This window comes from Mytilus californianus, unplaced genomic scaffold (genome assembly GCF_021869535.1).
Source record: "Mytilus californianus isolate M0D057914Y unplaced genomic scaffold, xbMytCali1.0.p SCAF_14, whole genome shotgun sequence".
Lineage (NCBI taxonomy): Eukaryota > Metazoa > Mollusca > Bivalvia > Mytilida > Mytilidae > Mytilus > Mytilus californianus.
Window position 1 is genome coordinate 26672319 of NW_026262626.1, and position 11000 is coordinate 26683318.

The 11000-nt window shown below is 31.8% G+C and overlaps 1 long non-coding RNA gene across 1 annotated transcript; it reads left to right on the top strand.

The window, feature by feature from the left end:
* Window positions 1–1311: 1311 nt before the first annotated feature.
* On the top strand, window positions 1312–4248 carry LOC127724857 (uncharacterized). Its single transcript, XR_007992759.1, has 3 exons — window positions 1312–1435; window positions 3528–3589; window positions 4176–4248. It is a non-coding gene; the product is annotated as an uncharacterized LOC127724857 (long non-coding RNA).
* The last annotated feature ends 6752 nt before the right edge of the window (window positions 4249–11000 follow it).

An 11000-nucleotide genomic window follows, 5' to 3' on the forward strand; every position in this document is an offset into this window, starting at 1 on the left:
ATTTGAAGGTGTTTGTATTGGTTTGCTAACATGGCTCTCTCAACCACAGGTCAATTTAAGTCCAAAATGTTTGTCTATTTGATGTTCATTCACCAATCGACTCAATCACAATAACATTCTAGTATACGAAATCAATTCTTCCGCGCTACGCTTGGGTCCAATTAGTTGTTTGAAAATACATTTTCTTATCTCCCTTTGTATTTTTGAATTATTTATTATTAATGATAATTAAGAGCAATTCTCTGTAATCCCCAAAATATTTCGGCACGCACTAAAAAATATTTGTTTTAAACTTTATTAGTTCAATAGAGCCACATGAGCTTAACAAAAAATATTATTACACTTAGCCCCATATGTTTACCGTTTCCTTGGTAACAGGACTTAAAGTGGCAAGAAAGAGGGAAAATGCATTGTTTACAAATTATGATCAATTATGTCTAATAAAAAGAAAATAACATAGATATTCAGACATTTAAAACTTTTTTCAATTTAAAAAAAAACAAATAAAAATTGTATTCAACAGTAAACTTTCTTAAAAAATAATCTATATAGCTAAAATAGGGTAAAAAGTGCAATAAAAGGGGGGTTTTAGAGCCTATTTTGATCAGGTGTTGTAAAAAAATGCAGCCATTTCTTATATTGTTGATTATATGAATAGAGAGAATGGATTAAGGTTATACAAGAAAAGAAAAAAAATCAGTGGGCAAACTTGACTGTATTGAAATTAATTGACCCTGAAAAGTTGAGTTGTCCTGTATTTTCCTAATCAAATTACCTCCCTTTACGGAGTTCTCTTGTAGAGAAACAGATTAAAAACAGGAGGGAAAATGTAAACAAATGCAGACAACAATGTTATTTTGCGAATTTCTTCATGTTTTATATTCAAGCATAATGGGAAATGGATAAATTTTTCACAGTGATGTTAGCCTACACTTATATATATGGTTAAGTTGGTGTGATTTGCTCATATTTTGAAAATATTGTCAGAACAATGGAACTGTGTCTGTACTAAGACAGTGTATTTTATAGTTTATTTTGCTTACCGTAACTAACTTTTTTAATGTATTTATTTATATAATCTTCGAATAATTGTTATAAAATGTGTAGCATAAAAGATTTCTTAGGCAATTGTGACAACTGCAGTGACGACAGGTATTTTTGAAAATGCTTCCATTGGAAAAAGAGACATGTATAAATTTTTGTCAGAAATTTTTTTACTTAAATCTGACGTCACAACTGAGGATCTGTGGTATTCATAGATATATTATCATCGAAACAACTAACAAGAAATATAGAAGGAAAGACTGTGGTGTGCCTTCAGTAAATGTCATTTTGAAATATCATAATACTACAAAAGCAGTGGATCGACATGTTACACCCGAGATGTTTCAAAGAATTGTTACAAAGACAGGCATTTTCATTCCTATTGGAACATGTAAGTAGATACTATTTACCTAATACCATTTTTCTTTAAAAAAGATACAGTGATAAACCTCTTATAAAAAAGAAATCAAATGCAGCTGTCAGGTACCCCCCCCCCCCCCCCCCAAAAAAAAAAAAAAACCAAACAAACAAAAAAAACCTTAGGGTTAATATTGTCTACCATTTGGCTATGAACCTTAAGCTTATAGTTTTAAGCATGTGACAGCCATATGAACTTCTTTAATACCCCCTTTTTAAACTGTGAAACATAAAATTATGTGAAGTTCTTTGAATCTTGTTTTTGAGAGACAAAAATTATAACATGAATGCTGTTTCACGTTTCCTTTCCTTTACCAGATTTGTAAGGTTTTGTACATGATAATCACATCATTTCATACCGGTCCTTATGAAATAAAAAATGTTGCAGCAACAATGCTGCAATGTTGCGGCTGCTGATCAGGTTGCCAGAAAATTGATGCCGAATAAGTGCTGAATGATGACAAAAAGCGCCACAATGTTGCCATAAAGCACACATATAATTTTCTCATTCTTAATCTACTTAAATGATGCCAGAATAGAGCTAGAACATTGATAATGTCATTGATGATGTCACCAGTGTTTGAGCTTTTTACTGTGGTCATGGTGGTGTGTTAGAAGTGGACCATATATTGCTTGAGCTTATGATTTTAGTGAAGAATTGGGTGTTCTGTTATTGTGAAGACTTGTATGTAAACTTAGATTAACATGATTAATTAAATGCATTATATAAAAGTTCAATCTCTCATTTAATTAAATCAAGGAAATTGTCTTCTTCCTGATAGACCTGGAGAGCATTTTCAAAAAATCCAAATTAACAGGGACGAACTATCATCTAATGGGGCGAATTGGTACCTTCTGAAACATAAGTCATGGTTTCTCTTCCCTTTCTCAATTTAATCCTCGCTAAAATTTTATGCTGAAAGAAGTTTGGTCAATTATGTCTTTGTAACCCTCTAAAGACGGCTTGAAAGTGCTATTTGTTTGGAAAAAAATGTAGTATAATCACGAATTTAGATTGCTAAGCAGACAAAACACAACACCTTTGACTGAAGTGAAGGGGCTCCTGTTGGGATCATGGAAATTATGTTGGTGTTATTGAAGGTATAGATGTTGCATGTTGACAGTTCATGAGTTACACATTTTAACTTTCCTTTTCCTCAATGTGGGAAAATTAAGTACATTACATATAGGAATAACTTCTGAGGACAGAACTTTACTTTCTTTAAAAGATAAAGTTATAATAATAACCCTGAGCACACAAAAAAATCATAACGTTAAATAAAGGAGTTAAAACTTTTTCTCGGGTATACTTAGCACTAAACTTACCTGGTCAGACGTTACTTTACCTTTTAAGTCAATAATTAAAGGAAGCCAGAATTTAAAGGCATTAGTGGCGCAATAGTGCCAGAAAACTAATTTGCATACAAAATAAAAAACAATATCTGCATTGAAGCCACAACATGTTGCGGCAACGAAGCCACAGTATTTTCTGGCACCAGTGCCAGAAAACTAATTTGCATATGAAATACACTAATGCAGCATCATTGCCACAACATGTTGGTGCAATGAAGCCGCAACATAGCCCTAATGTTGTCACAACTACATGTATGCGCCAGAAGGCTTATATTCCGATAAGGGCGTGGACAGCCTTCTTTTACTCATGTTTACTTGAGATACATGTATGTTTTAAAATTCATGTTTTTATGTACATACATGTACATGTATATGACCCAACAAAAAAGTATGTGGGTTTACTGTACACCTACCTACCCTAATTTCAGTATATGACCCAACAAAAAAGTATGTGGGTTTACTGTACCCCTACTTACCCTAATTTTTGTCCCCTACCCTAAAGTTTTTTTGACTATTTTTGATTAAGTACTGTTAAAGTCACAATGTTGCTCCCATAGACTCAATGTAAAAAAAAAAAAAAATCTCTACCTACCTACCCTTTTTTTTTCAGCAAGTGACAGTAAAGACACATATTTTTTTGTTTGGCCTAAATAGTTTTGATAGTGATACACAGAATGAGATCAATTGTGTATCTATTTTCTTTTATATTACAGCAATTTGTAGACTGTGTAGAGAAAAACTATTTGGAAATAACAGTATTGAGCATGTTGAGGAGGTATGTCTTTTCATATACATGTATAAATATGATTCCCTGTACACATGTATACTCAATAGTCAATAGTGAGTTTATTGTTATGTCATGTATGTATGGGATCCATATTGTAACTACATGTCAAACTGCATATGTACTCAGTTTTACTATGACAAGAATAAGAAGATCTTTCAATTCAGAAATAACATTAAACTTTAAAGTTCCAATTTGGTCTTCATATTCACTAAGCTTTTGCACATTTTATTTGGTAAACTAGTTTCATCATTAAGCATTAGTAAAAAATCTATTAAAATAAAAACCAAGATTTTAATTGATCTAATTTACATGTACACTTAGGGCCAATAGGGGTTAAACTATGCATTCATGCATGCATAATTGAGGGTAAATTAAGGGTAAATTTCTAAATCATTTGTGTATAAAACATACCTCAACTGAACCCTAACCCATTCATATATTACTAAACCCTCTAAGATAGGTTGGTTTTTGCTTCAATATTATCATGTGTATTCCAGAATTCATTATTGTTCCAATTTCAATTAGTACCTTGTTTAAAATATTCTTAAAAAGTTTTTCTTTTCTTTTAATTTAGGAGAACACTATTGAGACAAATACAAAGAACAAGATTGCAGAAGCTGAAATACTACCACCTTAAAGAAAGAGGGTAGGTATAACTGTATATAAAATAGTATCATTGCATACACTTTATAAGAAGTCTCATAAACTTGACTTTATAAGATATCTTGTAAAAGTATTTAAGATATCTTGAATAATATCAGATTATTACATGGCATTTGTCATATCGCATGTATTATCAGTCCTAGGTTTAATATCAGCCCTAGGTTTAATATCAGCCCAAGAGCCGCATGGCTTGAGGGCTGATATTGGCCGAGGGCTGATAATACATGTGATATGAAAAATGACATGCTATGATCTTTTTATCATATGCTTCAACAATGGAGAAAAATAACAGATTAATATATTGATTTTTTTACGTGGTTCTTAAATAGCAGTTCAAAGAGTGAAATATTATAAGTTACATAGTGTGCTAGTGACCTAATACGGTATATATGGGGTCAGTAAATTCTATATGGGGTGAGAGCAAAGCTCGAATCCCCATATGGAATTTACTGACCCCATATATACCGTATTACGTCACTAGCACACTATGTAACGAATTTATCTTACCGTCTATCTTAACGTGTGAAATTTAGACTAGAGACCTATCAAAATGAGCACTGAAGTCTTCAATACTTTTAGCATTAAGAAACTTCTCTCATTGATCCTACAGACACAGCTGCCAACAATAACAACTTGTTAGCTTTAAATGTGTTTTATGAATTCATTTCAATCTTAATAATCAATTTCTTCGTCTGTTGAAATCTTTAAGATGTTTTCTCAATACCGTTTTGTTTTTATAAAGGGACGCAACACCACTACTAACTGTGTATGAAATAAGCCCCGCCTTCTTTCTAACCTTATATGGAATATAAAGGGGACGTAACTCCACTACTAACTGTGTATGAAATAAGCCCCGCCTACCTTCTAACCTTATATGGAATATAAAGGGACGTAACTCCACTACTAACCGTGTATGAAATAAGCCCCGCCTCCCTACTAACCTAATATGAAATATACACAGTCTCCCCGCGGACGCTTTAAACCAATCATATTCCTAGAAATGTATAGGAGGTAAGATAATCATGGATGTAAGACCCCAAATGTTGTACAATCGATATGAAATCTTTCTATCATATGCCTCAACAATGAAGAAAAAAAACCAGTATGTTATATTTTAATACGGATGATAAAAAAATAATTCAACAATATACATAATAAACACTGTTTGGAAAAGTCAACATTTTTAAAGTAACTTTCTTAATTATGTTAAAAATGCATTTATTTTATCATTTGTTTATTGTTTTTTTTTTTCCCCATTTTACACAATATACTTTCCAGTATACAAATAATTATTTTGTACCCTACTTTGTAATGTTTTTCACTGAAAACGTACCATTGAGGTGTATTTTCCAGAATTTGCCGAGTATTACCGGAATGCCATGCGATAACGTTACGGAAAGGCATGTGATAAAAGTCGAAGCATGTGATAAACTTTTCATATCAGACCGCTAAGCACCAATTCGAAAAAATATGGAATATACGTAAATGTAATGCTATTATCATATGGTAAAAATCATATGTTATTTAGTCTAAGTATATGATAATATATTTTATATCTTTCATGAGATATCTTATAAAGAAGTTTATAAAGATATCTCATAAACTTTAGAAGATATAAGATTTTCAAGATATCCAATTAGGAGCTTACTGTATTGAATTTGCAGATTTGGAGCCATCAATCATGGATTTGATGGTCGCAAATTGAGTTTACTAGCGACACGTTAGCGGAGCCAGTAAACGGATATTTGCGACAATCAAATCATAGATTGATGGCTCCAAATCTTCAGATTGATATATACCCTGAAAATTACGACTTTATCCAATGAAATTTGACGTACGTACGTTACAACGAATGTTGCATTAGAATGAATGTTATAGGACATCTGATATAATTAATAAGATATCTTATAAAACAATTTTAAAAGATCTCTTATTGTCCACTGGAGGGGACATAGAAATACCGGTGTCCGTGCGTCCGTCCGTCCAAAATCAGTTTCTGGACCGTAACTTTTGAACACCTTCATATAATTTTTTCAAACTTACACAGTTGAATGTTTATTAGGTAAGGAAGATCCGTATTGATTTTGATGTTTATAGGTCAAAGGTCGAGGTCACAGATATTTAATGATGTTGAATTTTCAGCTGACAATCGGTTTCTGGACTGTTACTTTTGAACACCTTCATATTATTTCTTCAAACTTACACAGTTGAATGTTATTAGGTAAGGAAGATCCCTATTGATTTTGATGTTTCTAGTCATTCAAAGGTCAAGGTCACAAGTTCTTTATGGAAATATTATATTTTAGCACCAGTGGGGGACCCCGGAGCCTCCTCTTGTTTAGTTTATAAGATATCTTATTTATTTTATAAGATATCTCATAAATTAGATATAAGATATTTCATTAACTTTATTTGATATCTTATCTTTTAATTCAGACATAGGAGCCCTATAGTAATCAGCTTTCCGTCTGTCCGTCACAAACAGTTTTCACAAAATAAATCATTTTTTTATTTTAAGCAACTATATGTCCAAATAAAAAACAGAAACAATATCTTTATTGACTATTGCATTAGAATGTATATAACTGTATTGTATTTTAAGGTTTGTGGACGTAAATCTAGATTTTACTGTTGCAATTATCCGTTTACCTAGCTCTGCTACAGGTCACTAGGTAAACTCAATTTGCGACAGTAATATCTACGTTTTATGTCTGAAAAGGTTAAAATACAATACAGTTATCTCCTAAATTACCTACACATGATTGCACCAATATGAGTTTAATATAATGAAATTTGCTTGTACTTAGAAGGTGTTTTACTTTATTTTAAATATTTAAGTCGGACCAGCATTTTACCCACATTGCTTTATAAATAGCAAACTTTGTTGATCTGTATCAGTTAAAAACTAATATGCACAATCAGTTCTTTCTTCCCTCTGTATTCAATTACAAAATTAAATCTTTAAAAATGTAAAGATACATACTGAATTTTAGAAAGAAAAAAAAAAATGTAAAATTTTCGAAATTCGGTTACCATAGCAACCATTTTTATTAAATTTCATTAAACAAAACTATTTTTCTGGACTGTAAAATTTAACTGATCAATTTTGTTAAATTGTAAGAAATTTAATGCCATCTTTGTATTGTTTAAATATGGAAATTACTTGGATCATTATTGACTTGTAGAAAAATACAATTTACAGAATTTGAAAATCTTGTGTTTTTCATTCATAAAAAAAAATATTTTTTGCAATTATTTGCCCATTGATTTTATTTTATATTCTGGAAGACCTATATTGGTTCTTTCTAAATATACCTAACATTTTACTAGGAGATGCTGCCTTCAAGAAAAAAATTCCATTGAATACCCTGTATTTACGCATTTTTCACTGAAATCCAAATTTGCCATTTTAGCATATCTTTACTAGCTGGTAGCAAAATAACTGATTATGGTAAAAGTAAAACATATGTGAATTTCAAACAGCTTAAAGGTCAGTTATATTATATTATTCAGAAAAAAAGGATATGTTACACATAAATCAAGTACTAAACAGTGCAAAATGTCGTTTTTTCACTTTTTCAAGAGTTAAAATATGACCTTTTATTGCTAAAATCAACCTATGTGGTTTCCATGGCAACCGGAATATTCCGGAACAATTTGTTGCCTGTTATTGCCTTTAGGTATGGTACTGGCTTTTATATAAAAGTTTCATCAAAATCTGAGACCATGTGTGCCAGACCCTATTAGAATTTCTTTGGTGGTAACAGAGAATTGCTCTTAATTGTTCCGGGTTGTTTCCTGTATATTTTGTTATCAAATTTCTTATTTCAGTGTCATTTTAACTAGCAGAAACTTTTCCGATTTATTGACCAATTTGTAAAAATATAGATTTTTTTTCTTTTTCACAAACACAGGACTATCTTTTAACCAAATGCCCTCGGTTATTTTTATAGAGATTAGCCGCTTAAATTGTTGTCAGTTGAAAAGTTTAACATAAAAATACTTCGTATTACTATCAAAACAATAAATGAACATTTATGTAAATTTTATCTGTAAAAGCATCGGCAGTTTTTTTCATTTTGTAACTGAATACTGGTATTTTCTCTTTAATCACAAATATTGTTTCATTTTTGCTATGCATGTAGCTATTTTCCTATATTGTGTAAGACCCATCTTCACAACACATTTAAAACTAGCTGAGAAAAACTACGTGACCGATATCAATCGACTTGAAGAAAATTATTATTTACTTATTTGTCAAACACGGGGATTTTTTAATAAAATTGAGAATGGAAATGGGGAATGTGTCAAAGAGACAACAACCCGACCATAGAGCAGACAACAGCCGACGGCCACCAATGGGTCTTCAACGAGAAACTCCCGCGACCAGAGGCGTCCTTCAGCTGGCCCCTAAACAAATATGTATACTAGTTCAGTGATAATGGACGTCATACTAAACTCCAAATTATACACAGGAAACTAAAATTAAAAATGATACAAGACTAACAAAGGCCAGAGGCTCCTGACTTGGGACAGGCGCAAAAATGCGGCGGGGTTAAACATGTTTTTTGATATCTCAACCCTCCCCCTATACCTCTAGCCAATGTAGAAAAAACAAACGCACAACAGTACGTACAGTAAAACTCAGTATAAGAGAAGTCCAAGTCCGATGTCGGAATAGGAAACAAAAGAAAATAAACAAAATGACAATAATACATAAATAACAACAGACTACTAGCAGTGACTGACATGCCAGCTCCAGACCTCAATTAAACAGATTAATAGATTATGTCTGCATCATATGAATATCAGGCACAATCCCTCCTGTTAAGGGTTTAGTATTATACCGTCATAAAATATATGAGAAGAAGATAACCCGTGTCATGCCAACAACTGGTTTTAGAATAAATGTGTTTAATTCCGATGCAAAGACCCTATAGGTTGCAATTCTGTAAATATAGACAATGCAATTTCCCATAGGAACTCCCTTTGCGGCTAAAACTGTGACACTTTTACTATGAAGTTTCGTGAAAAATTATATCCCAGAACGGAAAGTTTATATGCACTACTATTTTATTCAAAGGTCAAAATATAGGGCTGTGCGGCATATTTTCAACATTTATATGCCCTGAACTTCTAAGAGTTTAAACTTATACTAAAATTCTATACTACCCTTACCTTCATATTTGGACCTCCTAAGAATTAAAATTTAGGCGCTACCATGTTTTTCTATACTGGTTACATTCCCAAGTGATGTCTCTATGAGAGGAAACACAGAGATCATAAATGGGAACCAGTACATTAACAAATTAACATATCTATGAATATTATATATCTCCCCAAAAGAGGCGTGGTTTGAGAAACAGCTGTATTTACAAAGTGCAACCTATACAAACATTTATTCAAATAGAAAACCTTCTAAAAACACTTTTTCTCACAACAATACTTATTTATCAGAATTATAGCCTTAAGGAAATCACTGCATATACTCTAAGTTTCCTTTTACAGTACATTTTATACCCCTACCCCTGTTTCAGTTTTTTAAAGAATTTGAAAACAAGACTTTAACCATTGCCAGCTTACCCTATGTGCATGTTTTCTGACATGAAATGTCTAAAACATGTTTGAAACTATTCTGATAACAAATTGAAAGCATTTTAGAATACTATAAATGTATTGTTTAGAAGTTAATCATTCCAACATTCAAGATTATACAAAGTATCCAATCCTGCTTGTGTCTCCAGTCCACATCTTACTGTATGCCTATTTGTCAATGAAAGTTCACAATTTCTGTCTCAAATGGTCAGTTAAGAATTCTTGTCACAACAGCATCATCTCTAACCATATAACTAACATAAGTTAGTTAATGTATGAACTAGAAGTGTCTAAACAAAGCCATATTTGCAAAATTGTATTTAAGAAGATATCAGTCTGGTGCATAAATTCACTAAAAGTTTGATAGAAATGACTGCTTACATCTTATTTTTGCATAACTTTCCAGCACAGTTATTGTTTTGTTTACAAAAGACCTTGAAAATAATAAAATCATAGCATTTACAAGTTAAATTATCTGTTTTATGACCCAGGGTAGGCATTTTTTTTCTGTTTTTTGCCCCCTGGGGCCTCACATTTCCTAAATATTTTCCTTGTTTCTAGCAATGTGGAGTATTTAGTATATATTTAGGATAGAACACACTATTGTAAGTTTTATTGAGGTCTTTTTGTAATTCTAGCTTGTACTTTTTAATGCCGCGGTCACAAAAAAACACATTTAGGTGTTACGGCTTACTTTTGGGTTATCGACAGGACAAAAATAACCCAACAAAATTATTTAGGAAGGATCAATGAGTTGCAATGACTGCGAAGAGTAAATATAAACACTTCTAAACAATTAAAATCACAAATAGGCATATATTGTGAATTTATTTTGAATTCAGGGCTTTAAGTAAACCATGCATACTGTAAACTGTGAATTTATGCTGAGTCATCATAGTTAAGGCTCAGGATTTTCTCAATCTTCATGAAAAATTTATAAAACTTCATATTTGTGTTAAATTCTTTAAAATCTCTGAGATAAACCAGATTTTGTGAAATTCTGTATGTTCTATTTTTTAACCCTATATAGGTTGCAATTCTGTAAATATAGACAATGCAATTTCCCATAGGAACTCCCTTTGCGGCTAAAACTGTGACACTTTTACTATGAAGTTTCGTGAAAAATTATATCCCAGAACGG